This window comes from Phalangium opilio, unplaced genomic scaffold (assembly GCF_054372755.1).
Source record: "Phalangium opilio isolate 3A_F unplaced genomic scaffold, DU_Popi_V2 ptg001170l_1, whole genome shotgun sequence".
Lineage (NCBI taxonomy): Eukaryota > Metazoa > Arthropoda > Arachnida > Opiliones > Phalangiidae > Phalangium > Phalangium opilio.
In genome coordinates, this window is record NW_028324255.1 from 2,356,130 (window position 1) to 2,368,469 (window position 12,340).

The 12,340-nt window shown below is 35.1% G+C and overlaps 2 long non-coding RNA genes across 2 annotated transcripts; one reads left to right on the top strand and one right to left on the bottom strand.

Annotated features, from left to right (window-relative positions):
- The first annotated feature begins 3,886 nt into the window (after positions 1-3,886).
- On the top strand, positions 3,887-5,071 carry LOC149584090 (uncharacterized). Its single transcript, XR_016380286.1, has 2 exons — positions 3,887-4,041; positions 4,614-5,071. It is a non-coding gene; the product is annotated as an uncharacterized LOC149584090 (long non-coding RNA).
- A 3,849-nt stretch (positions 5,072-8,920) lies between these two features.
- On the bottom strand, positions 8,921-10,149 carry LOC149584091 (uncharacterized). The gene is made up of 2 exons (XR_016380295.1): positions 9,423-10,149; positions 8,921-9,314 (listed from the first exon to the last, which is right to left on the bottom strand). It is a non-coding gene; the product is annotated as an uncharacterized LOC149584091 (long non-coding RNA).
- Positions 10,150-12,340: the final 2,191 nt, after the last annotated feature.

The window sequence follows — 12,340 nt, forward strand, 5'->3', positions numbered from 1 at the left end:
GGGATAAACGATACTCGGTTTCCGTTATTTTCCCAAATGGTCTATCATCGTGCTTGCCAAAGCGACCCCGAGGGAACAAATGAACGAAGCTCATGTATTCCAGATTTTTGTCCCAAGTGCTAACCGGCTCCGCCTCGACGCGCTTCATTTGGTAAGCACCCAATAAATCCTTCGGTGGTTGGACGTTCACCGGATGAATAGAGTAATGATCGTACAGATCATTGGCTTCGCCTTCAGAAAGTTTTCGCAACAAAGCCTCGGGCTGTGTTAGAATTTTGTAGGCGTCGCCTGGTGCAAGGCTAGACTGATTTTCATCGTGCTCCTGCATGTTCGAAGCGTTTTGGTCACCTTGGACGTCGAGACTACTATCCGCTGGTCCTTCTGTTCGAAGCGCAGCGGAAGCGCGTGTCAACGCATCAGATCCATCATTAATTAACGCAAGTGGATCTGTTACGCTCAGTAATTCTTCGGGAGTCAATGAATTTTCATTTCCATCAATTTGTTGCGTGCCACAAATATAATCCTCGTTCATTGTCGAAATATCAATGTCTTTGTAAAAAGGGTTTATCTTTTTCAGCACACTGAATGCTTTCAACACTTTTTCGAGGCAAACAACCTGTTGCCAAACTTTTTTGTCCGCTGTGGGAACGCCATTGACCAAGATATGCAGTTCGTGATTTTTGGGCAATGTCTTGGGAATCATCTTCAAATTTTTCTCCACGGGTATTGGAAGATAAATTACTCTTCCCTTCAAAGCTTTAACCGTGCCAAACTGCATGTTGGAGTTGGTTTTGGTGCCTAACCGCACCACAGTGTGGAAGGCCTTCACAAGCTGAATTAAAACTTTCTCAAACATGTTTAAACTGGTGACATCTAGTGGAGGATTGTCAACCGCCAAGTTGTTCAGAAAACATCTGATGGGAACTTTACCCTTTCCTAAATCCGTAGCGCAGTAACGACATAGTAGCATGTCTGCTTCTCTCGTGTCGGAATTATTCATTATCCAGCCAGCTCTTAAAATCAGATAGGCCTCGTTCTCAAAAACAGCTCTGTTTACCAGTTTTTCTACTGCTCTTAAATCAGATTTTTTCAGTAATCTTAAACAGCAGTCGCAGGGCGTGTCGTGAAACTCGTTGGTGTTTAGCATTGCCCGAGCGAATTGATTCTCGTAAAGACTCAAGATTTGACTTTCATCGAGACTCGGCTGAGGAGCGTTAACGCTTCCTTCGGGAGCATCGTTTTGTTCCTTATTTAAATTTTTCCCACGTGTAGCAAGGGTTTTCCTTAATTCCGCCATGACATTCGTCACAGACTCGTAATCACCACTTTCAATTTCAGTTGAGATTTTAGTTAACGCGTTGAGTAACGCTTTGACGTGATAAATATTATTCAGAATATTTCTAATTCCCGAATAGTGAGGAGCCAGTTCAGCTAAAGCACGCAAATGACTTTGGCACTCTTCGCTATCAGCGCAGTAAGCAGTGTGTCCTAGGAACGGAACTATTCTCACCACTATTTCGTCCCCATCTGGTGGTATAGACACGTTTGATTTTTTGCAAAATTGTTTTCTTAATTCGCAAAGGTCCAAATCAGAGTCAAAAATTTTAGTCAAAGATTTTTCATTCGCATTGGCAACTATGTTTACGAAAGCTAGTACTTTTGCAATGGCTCGAGTTCGAACATTACAAATATCACTGCATTCCCAATATACAGTTTTGTTTAAGGTTTCAATAAACCCACCTTCATTGATCACAAAATTTGCTTTTGGATTCTTCTCTTCAGTTTCAACAATGTTGAAGAGATTCGTAACAACACCCGACTCATTAACTTGTAAAACTAGTTCAACATTACTAGTTGCGTTATTGTTTTTCATGTCAACGATATTTCCCATTTCGTCAACAAACAATTCTTTAGTCGAACTGGTAGCACGGTCTCTCAGAACTTTTCTTATACTACCATCAGAATCCAATTTAAAAATTTTGCCGTAATGTGACTCATCGCCATTTTTCAATATTTTACCATTATTTCCAATCACATAATAGGTAGTTTCATGAAAATAGGCCTCTTTCATGCTACTGTGAAGCCTTTTCCCACCCACAACTTCTGTCAAATTGCCAGGGTCAATGGACCCAATTTCTTTGATTTTCTGAACAAAATCCTTAAATTCACTAACAATGCTCGTTAGTTGGGCGTGGTAAGCCGAATATAATTGCCTTTTCAAATGCAATATTCTACCAGCTAGCACTTGGCATTTTAGCTTGTGAGAGATAGACTTCGTGCGTTGTTTTTTAGTCTCACTGTTAAAAGACTCTGACGCCACCAGTCTTTCAGTTAGACGTTTGACTAAAAACCTTTTATAGCTTTCGGCTATAATTTTTTTGTTTTTCGTTTTGAAAATCCCCGCATTTAGGAGCTTTTTCGCAAAACCAAATTTATCTACTTTAGTTGTTTTATGTTTGGGTTTTAATTTTTTTGAGCAAAAAGCAACATTAGTGGTGCCACCTGGTGCCATAGCCCTTTTACAACCTTTTGCTGTACCAAGCGCAAGTTTACGCTGAACATAGTTATTTGCATTTCTTCTCTGAAAATTGTCTTGGTTTTTCAGATATAATTTCTTATTCTTAACTCGCTTAGCTTGCTTGTTTTGCAAAGCTTTACTGTTAACTAACAGTTCCAATTTATTTTGGGCTCTTTCTTTTTGCTTTGCTAAGCATTTATTTTTTCTCTTTATTTTCTCCCGACAAAACATTATGAAAATTTATGAATCGCACAAGAGAGCAAATCTTTTTCAACCTCTGCAGAGTTTTAATCAGTTCAAGCAGTACTGTATTTGACACAGTTTGCAATGGGTCACAAGGAAACCTTAATCCCACACTGGAACTTGCAATTTGGATACACAAAGAGATCCAATTAATGGCAACACAAAGAAACCAATTAATGGGAGCACATAGAACCCAATTAATGAGAGCACATAGAACCCAATTAATGAGAGCACAGAGAACCCAATTAATGAGAGCACAGAGAACCCACTTGCCAAACACAAAGAATTGGCTGAATAAAAGGTACACAGGGTACCTTTTAGGCGCACAGAAAGAACCCAGTGTCAAAAAAAAACTTCTGACAGAATTGCAAATTGTAAAAAGAAAAAAAAAATACAATATAAATTAATGAAGATAATATAATTACAAGGGAAAGTGAAACCTATTAAGACTTAAGAGTAAATAAGACAATTTCACAATCTGAAATGAGAACAAAAGTTATTGTACAATAGGAACATAAAAAAACCAAAAATACTTAAGTTTATAAATCATATAAAACCTTAAAAATTAAGATTCGTGGCAATTAATATTCTTTTACAAGTCTTCGGAATTGTAAGAGAACGGAACGACGTGGAAATTGTAACAATTCCCGCCAAAAAAGAAGCCAAGAGAATAAGCTTTTTTAATTTATTGCCCTCTGGAGTCTGGAACAGTAGCATGGAGCAATTATACCTAAAAACGTTTCTGTAAAATCATGCTATCACTCCAGTTTAATTGCTCTATGGTACTTCCCCTAGCCCGGGGAATATTTTTGGCGGGAAAGTACTATTACTTATTTACTTGTTAAAGCAAGCCGTTTATCAACCTCGTAAGTATGTTTTAAACACAATTTTTAATAGTTAAAATTATTAATTAACGGGTTTTGAAGCTAAGTCATAAAATTTGAAGTTATAATGTTTAAATTTATTGTCAAACTTTAAACTAGATAGAAAGTAATTGATTGTAAACTATTCAATAAAATTTCTGTTTTTCGGTTTGGGCTTAGTAATGGAAGGCAAAAACATTAAAGTCGTTAATGCCTACTTCTACGGCGGCGGCGGCGGTCGCGGACGGGGCGGCCAGGGCGGCGGTCGCGGACGGGGCGGCCAGGGCGGCGGTCGCGGACGGGGCGGAGGACGAGGCGGCGGACGAGGTGGCGGTCGCGGACGGTGGCAATGGGTCCGCACTTGCTACAAGTGCAAGAAGGCCGGCCACATAATGCGGGAATGTCCGCAAAACGGAGGTACTAAATATTTTCGATTGCTTTTCCCAGGGCTACCTAAAAACTTCTATGCACTTCGTTAAAAATCTCATTTAGGGAAACTAGTTTTAAATTTAATAAAATATTATAGAGAGCTTTCAGTTGGAGCCGAGTCTCGTGACATAATTTACGCTGCCATATTGGAGGGTTTAAAGCAGGAATGAAGCCGAGACCACCCAATATGGCTCCCAGAAGACTTGGGTGGGTGTGACGTACTACTATCCCATCTGAAAGCTCCCTACTGAATTTAAAAAAGACAGTGAAGTTCCCTGCTATCCCTAGGTAGCCCTAATGCAAGCAATCTTAGTTAGAGCCCTTTATCGCCATGGCTCTCATAGCGTAATTTTTTTCTAATATTGGCAATGGGGTAGAAAGATATTCTATGGTATAAAAGTATCTAAAGAAAATGGGATATTAAACTGAAATTGTAGGATTGAGAAACTCTGCATGTAAGACCAAAATGAATTATAAAAAAGTATATCGTACACAAACCAGCCAAAGGTGTTAAAGGCTCAAGCATATATATAGTTGTCTTATATACGGTTACATGATAGGTAATGCAACCACCACCACCACCACAACCACCACTACCACCACCACCACCCCAAGCACAACCACAACCACCACCACCCCAAGCACCACCACCACCACCCCTAGCACCACCACAACCATCACCACCCCAAACACCACCATCCCAACCAACAATATGGAAACACCACTGTAAATATTTTGTAAGTATTAAACCACATTTAAAAAAGTTAACACTTTTATTATATTGGGGCACAGGAAAAGAAGTTACTATTGGGGTTTTTTTTTTCATTAATATCTTGAAAGCCTAAGTTTTAAATATTTTTGCATTCTCAATTCTTTTTTTGAGTTTCAATTAAAAATTTTCATTGAAGATAATTAATATATTTTTTCTTATATTTTTTGTAGCATCATCACCATATTAATTTTCATTCATTTTTTTTGTCAAAAAGCATTTAACCAAATAAATTAATTTCATCCAAAATTATTGCATTCTTTTTAATTCGTTTTAATGGACTAATATTCCATTCTTATTAATCCATTTTAGAAAAGTTTTATTTCCTTTAAAATAATAAATGGTTACCCCAATCATTTGTTTATGCTTTGAACGGGAGAAATGGTTTCCCAGCCATTTTGTAATACCTTAAAGCAAAGCGCGGGTCCAGCGGGTCCCCTACAAGGCGACTTTCCTCCTGTACTCCCGTTTTGGCTTGGCAAAGGCTAGTGGGCGGGATTTACATGGGCACTTATAAATCCCGCCCACAAATGCCTCCTGCCTTCTCCAAGCCAAAACTGGAGTTCGTAAGGAAAGTCAACTTGTAGGGGATCCACTGGACCCGCGCTTTGCTTTAAACTTAAGACACTTTTGACCCGCAATTACGTTATTCCTTGACTTAAAAATGGTTATCTCTTGAACCAAATAATTTTTTCCATCAATATTCATCTATTTAATAAATTAAAGGACCGTTCTAATTAATCCATTTTAATAAATTTTATCCCTTGAACTTAAGAAAACGTTTCCCAGTTATTTCTTTATCCCTTGAATTGAAGACTCATTTTCCCAGCCATGTTGTTATTTTTTAAAAAATTCAATTAACTTTCCCATCATTATTCCATTCTTTTTGATCCATTTTAATAAATTAATGTTCGTTCTAATTAATCCATTTTAATAAATATTATCCCTTTAACTGAAGAAAAGATTTACCAGTCATTTCATTACCCCTTGAACATAGGAAATGATTTCCCAACCATTTTGTTATCTTTTGAAAAAATAAACTAACTTTTCCTTCCTTATTCCATTCTTTTTGATTCAAAACCATTTAGTTTTCGAGTTATCTAAAAAATGGTTGACCCGTTTGAAGCTACAAATATATTTCATAAAAACATTTTCTTATCCCTTTAACTCCTATTAACAGAAATAAACAATTTATACCAATATGAATGTATCATTAATTGCTGTAAGCAAATATTAATAAATGAAACAATTTCTTTATCAACTCGCGTTAATCAATTTCTTCAATCTTCATAACTCAATGAAACTTTGTCGAATTTTAAAGCAAATAAATGGTGTGGTTTCGATTAAACAAACGTTACTAGATGGTCCCGTAGTCCAAGAGTGGGGTTGACAGGGTTTATTTGTTTATCAGTGTGTAAAGGGATTTAATTAGCCTCTATGCCTAATTGCTAATTAAGTCATTATTGTCCAATTGCTAATTCCAATTCAATTAGTTGCCAGTTAATTAGCACAGCTCTGGTTTTTTTGGTGACACGGTTTTGTGATCGTGCGACTTAATCAATCATTTATTCTACCAGCAATTTGACAAACAATTTATCTTCGTAGCAGTTATCATTGGCACCTGGTGATAATTAAAAACAGGCTATTGCTTATTGTTTTCTTGGGCAATGTTAAAATAATCATTATATAAATAAACTGGTCATCGTTTAATTTTTTCTTAGGTAACTAAAAATAAGCACTAAAAAAATAATAAAAAATTTAATAGTTACCCAACAAAAATGATTGGAAGAGTCTGAATAAAAAATATTAATTGGTTTGTTGACAGGGTTTAGTGATCGTGTGATCTATCGATTAATTTACCAGCAATTTCAACGAACAAAATGATGTACGTATTTGTTATCATTGGCCGGTGACACCAGTTTAGAAACCTGTTAACAAACCCTTATGCGTAGAGTTTGCAAAAAGACATGAAATTTAGCACTTAAACTTAATTTTTCTCAAAATCCTTAAAAATGGTCCTAGAAAAAGGTTTAAATTTTCATATGCAAGGCCTAATACCGTTTTGCTTGACTGCATGTCGCCGTCAAATTCCTTTTAAAGCCTAAATCATACTAGTATCCACCCTTGATTTTCATTTCGTAACACACGTTGGATTCCTAAACCTCGACGCGCACAACGATTAGAAGCATTAAAATGCAAACACAACAACACACTGAGCGCATACATTTAAAACAAAAAACCCTCCTTATACATTAAGAGCAGTATGAAGTCATATCTGAGAGAGCGATTTTAGTAAATAAAATTTCTCACTACAGCTGTTTTCAGGGCTAAAGCGACCGAAAGACGGCGGTAAAGAAAAATTCTCCGGCCCATTAAAGGGAGAGAACGAAATTCAAATGCAAGGCGCGTCCCCTCAACAAACAACATTGAATTCGTTTTACGCAATTATAATATTGAAATTTTATACAATGAAGTAATATTTAAGAAAACAAAGCACTACTTTCAAAGTCTAAACTTAAGTACGACGATACGAGAAGGCGAAGTAACGGGCAACGAGAGGTAAACATTTTTTTAAAAGGCAAAAATTAATGGTAAGCCAAGGCTTAGCGCAATTTCACCGCCTTAAAAAAAGTGCCAAGTTTAGAAATAGATTGTGGGACAATAAAAAGGTGGAAAATTATGAAATTAGGCTTATATTAAAGCTTGAAACCTACTTTATATTATATTTAAAATCCATCCATGAGCAAATCCTCAAAAAATATGAAAATGGCAACGAAAAAGGACCCACTCTCAAATTTTTTTCCCCTTAAAAAAAATGGCGGCCACAAACGGGGTATTTATCACGGCGGCAATATTAAAGCAGTCTTATCACACTATCGATAGGCCATTTCAACCAAAAGGCATTAAGAAAAAACAATCGGATTATTATGACGCAACTATACGTAAAAAAAGGCCAATATTGGTCGCGCTGATATTTACCAATAAAACAGCGTATCCATGCTAAAATATCGCAGATTGGGGTAGTTTTTAAAATTTAAAATTAAACATACTTAAAATTAATTTTTCTCAAAAACCTTAAAAATGGTCCTAGAAAAAGGTTTAAATTTTGATATAAAACCGTTCCCAAACGTAACAAACGAATATTTCATTTCAAAAGGGTGGCGACAAAATGGCTAAATTTGAAAAAAACTCCATGTTATTTCTATGGGAAAATTTAACTTTTTCACCAAAAGGGCTGATTAATTTATGGAAATGAAAACCACCCTTAGCAACTTTATTTTTTATACAATAAACTAATGGGTGGATCTTCTTGAAATTTTAACCACATATTGAGGGCCCGAATTGTAGTTCTGTGGAATTTTTTCAAAGCAGTTAATACGATACAAAAAAAGTTATAACCAATCAAAAAACCATCCTTATACATTAAAGTCGGTATGAGGTCTTATCTAAGAGAGCTATCGCTCTCTCAGAATTGTATAATTCGCTTGTTCCCAACGTAAATTCACTAGATGTTTTTACCTCTCCGAGTGACGTATGTCAGGGAGAGGTTCTGTAACGATCGTGTGTGTCTGTCGGCGTTTGCATTACTATACTTATGAGGACCGCGACGAGAAAACACAACAATCCTGTGGGGACCTAAGTCACTTATGGGGACGCACACCCCGGTCTCCATTAAACCCAAAAAAAACATATGCTCAAATTAATTATTTTTTGATTTTAATTGCTTAAAATTAGTTTTTAAGGTGGTCCCCACAAAGGCGGTAAATTACACATTGCCGATTTTGTGTCACACACGGACTGATAATAGCGCCCCCTTATCGGTCCTCGCAAGAACTAGAAAGCACACACTACTACTTCCGGTATGAGTTAAGGCCCCATAAAAGCGGTATTTTAACAATGATCATAAAAATTAAGCACAAACGCACCGTTTTCTTTATTTTGAGAAGATAAGCACATGAATACTTGCTATCTTAACTAGCTCTTATATAAAACGACTATGGAAAGGCACATGTGTTGCCAGTATTACTGTATTAATAACAAGAGGTTACAAGTAAACCCTTACAATTTTGTCGCGCTTTCTAATGTATTTTAGCAATGTATAATGAACTCCATATTGATTTAATAGCAAAGGATAATTATTACAAAAACTATATTTAGGCACTGTATAATTAATGCCTTACTTATATACAGTAACATTGCTAATTAATATTGAAATCGTATAAAGAATATCTCCTCAACAAAAGCCGAGATACAACAAACCCCAAAAAATCCTTATTTCTCAGCCTGTTACGGCTACAATGACAGGGAGCCGAACATAAAGAGGTCACACAAAAGACACGTGTCCTTGGAATGACCCATATTAGTTTAAAACACGTTTCCGCACAATTTAAATGAGATCATAGTGTTTAGCAGACGGCATAATGAATTTTAAACTTTTTAGGACGGTCTGAGACAAGGACTAGGCAATATCCACGTCGGCGTTACAGCGTCACTTTCGGCGAAAATGAGCCAAATAACGATGAAACCGAATTAAAAAATTAAACACCGTTAGCGGAATGCAGTGAGCAACAAAAAATGTCGAGTCCGCACGTTTAATTACCGAAATTCAAAGAATAACAGCGAAAACATGATAGTGGAGGTATTTTTAGTAAGGTCTCAAACACAGTTATAGAAAAGCCCCGTCATGAGTCCCGAGGAACAAACAATACGAGCTTTTCCAAGACCTATGGCAAAACGCTGCCAGTAGATAAAACCAAAAGACGGCGATAACACGAAAAATAGTTTAAATCACTGAAAATTAAGTTTGATTACCGTTAACGGAAGGCTTTAGAAGTCGTTATGTGCAAAAATCAAACGAAGCCAACTCGATCACGCGCTCAGCAAAAAAAATCCTTATTTCTCAGCCTGTTACGGCTACAATGCGGCTCTGGAGCAATGAGTTAGATCTCTATGAGATAGATAGAGTTACAATTCAAATACTCGCGTATGCGTATTTTATTTAACACGTTTAAAAACTATCTTGACAGCTTGTTACACAGATTATAGCAGCAGACGTTAATAAAAAAGTTCTTAGGGTGGCGCCACCCGTATTTGATAAAGATTCATGCTCGATAAAAGGTGTATTGCGAAACGTCGATCTCGAGATCTCACGTTGTGACTCTAGGTTTCATATATATATTCTATCTCATTGCTCTGGAGTAGTTTAAAGAGAGCGAAGGCGAGACGACGACGAAGGCGGAGCTGACGACGAAGGCGGAGCTAATCTTCCGTTTTTATGTCTTTTATGTCTCCGTAATATTTTTTCGACATCATAGATGGCGACAAAATAAAAATGTAAGAACTTTGAATATCAAATGATAATAATAGTATGAATAAAATTATAAGGTGTAGGCAATATTTAAGTTTATGTAGGCCTCTAAGATAAGACAGCATAACGCCTCTAAAGTATATTATATATATATATATACACACCTATAGATTACTAATTTCCATTACGTCGGAATATACGAAAACTGAGAGGTTCTTAAAGTCCATAACGGAGCTAAGAAATCAATATCTGAATACTTAATAGGTAACTTGAAGTGTACTACACAATGCCTTATTTTTAATATATTTAAAAGTTTAGTTAAAAAAAAAACGTTGGGAATAGGGTCCCCATAGCGAATGTAGTAATTCAAATTTAAACACAAAATGTCATTTATAAAAAATTTCAATTTAACAGAAAGACATCAAAAACACGAAGATATTACTACTTCGTTATGCGATATCTAATTAAATGGCATTATTTTCACCAAAATCAAAATACATGAAAAACCGTTGGCTCAAAGGTCCCCGTAAAGGACTTAAAAATCCAAAATTAGACACAAAATGGTGTAAATTATAAATTTTATTTATAAAGGTTTTTTTAAACAATTTTAGATACAACTTACGAAGTTTACTATTATTCATTTATATGAAAAATAATAATACAACGTTAAGATCAGGGTCCCCATAGCGGATGTAGTAATTCAAATTTAAACACAAAATGTGATTTATAACAAATTTCAATTTAACAGAAAGATATCAAAACCACGAAGATATTTCTACTTTGTTATACGATACCTAGATAAATGGCATTATTTTCACCAAAAGCAAAAGAGATGAAAAACCGTTGTCTCAAAGGTCCCCGTAAAGGCTTTGAAAATCAAAAATTAGACACAAAATGGTGTAAATGATAAATTTCAAGAAAAAGGTTTTTTTTTAAATAATTTTATACACGACAACCCTCGAAGTTAACTTTTATTCATCCATATGAAAGATAATAAAAAACGTTGGGAATGGGGTTCCCATAGCGGATGTAGTAATTCAAATTTAAAGACAAATGTGTTATGTAACAAATTTTTATTTCACAGAAAGACATAAAAACACGAAGATATTTCTACTTCGTTATACGATATCTAATTAAATCGCATTATTTTAATCAAAAGCAAAAAAGATGAAAAACCTTTGACTCAAAGGTCCCCGTAAAGGATTTAAAAATCCAAAATTAGACACAAAATGGTGTAAATTATAAATTTCAAGTAAAAGGTTTTTTTTTAAATAATTTTATACACGACAACCTTCGAAGTTAACTTTTATTCATCTATATGAAAGATAGTAAAAAACGTTGGGAATGGGGTCCCCTTAGCGGATGTAGTAATTCAAATTTTAACACAAAATGTTATTTATTACAAATTTCAATTAAACAGGAAGACATCATAAACACGAAGCTATTTCTACTTCGTTATATGATATCTTGAAAATTCGCATTATTTTCACCTAAAGTAAAAAACATGAAAAACCGTTGGATCAAAGGTCCCCGTTAAGGATTTAAAAATACAAAATTAGACGGAAAATGGTGTGAATTATAAATTTCAATTACAAAGGTTTTTTGAATAATTTTAGACACACGACAACCTTCGAAGTTTACTATTATTCATCAATTTGAAAAATAATACAAAACGTAGGAAAAAGGATCCTCATAGCAGAAGTGGTTAGTGAAATTTAAACACTAACAGGAAATTATTACGAATCGGCAATCTAGCTTAATTACCCGCCATCGGTAATCTAGCTTAACTTCCTTTAATCGGTAATCTAGTTTAATGATAAAAATAATAATAATAGGCTTTTATTTAGGATATACCTTTAAGGATTTTGTTATTTACAAAAGTTTCTTGCGATTAAGTTAAGATTTTAAAATTAAAAATTAAAAAGAGAAAAGCTCTAATTTTTCTGCTATTACTCAAGACTTGTAAGATTGTTCAAATAATTGTTTATCTTATCTATAACAATTTTATAAGATTGTTTTTGTTTGATGTCCATTGGGAGTCTATTCCCGAGCTCTATACAATAATGCCTGAAGCTTTTATTTCTATATCTGGAGAAGTTTTCCGTATGGAAGTTATTTGTTGTGCCACGAGTTTTTAAGGTTATTATTTGTTGTTTGAAACCATCCTTGAATAAAGTCAGGGTAATAACTAATTTTTATTCTGTACATGA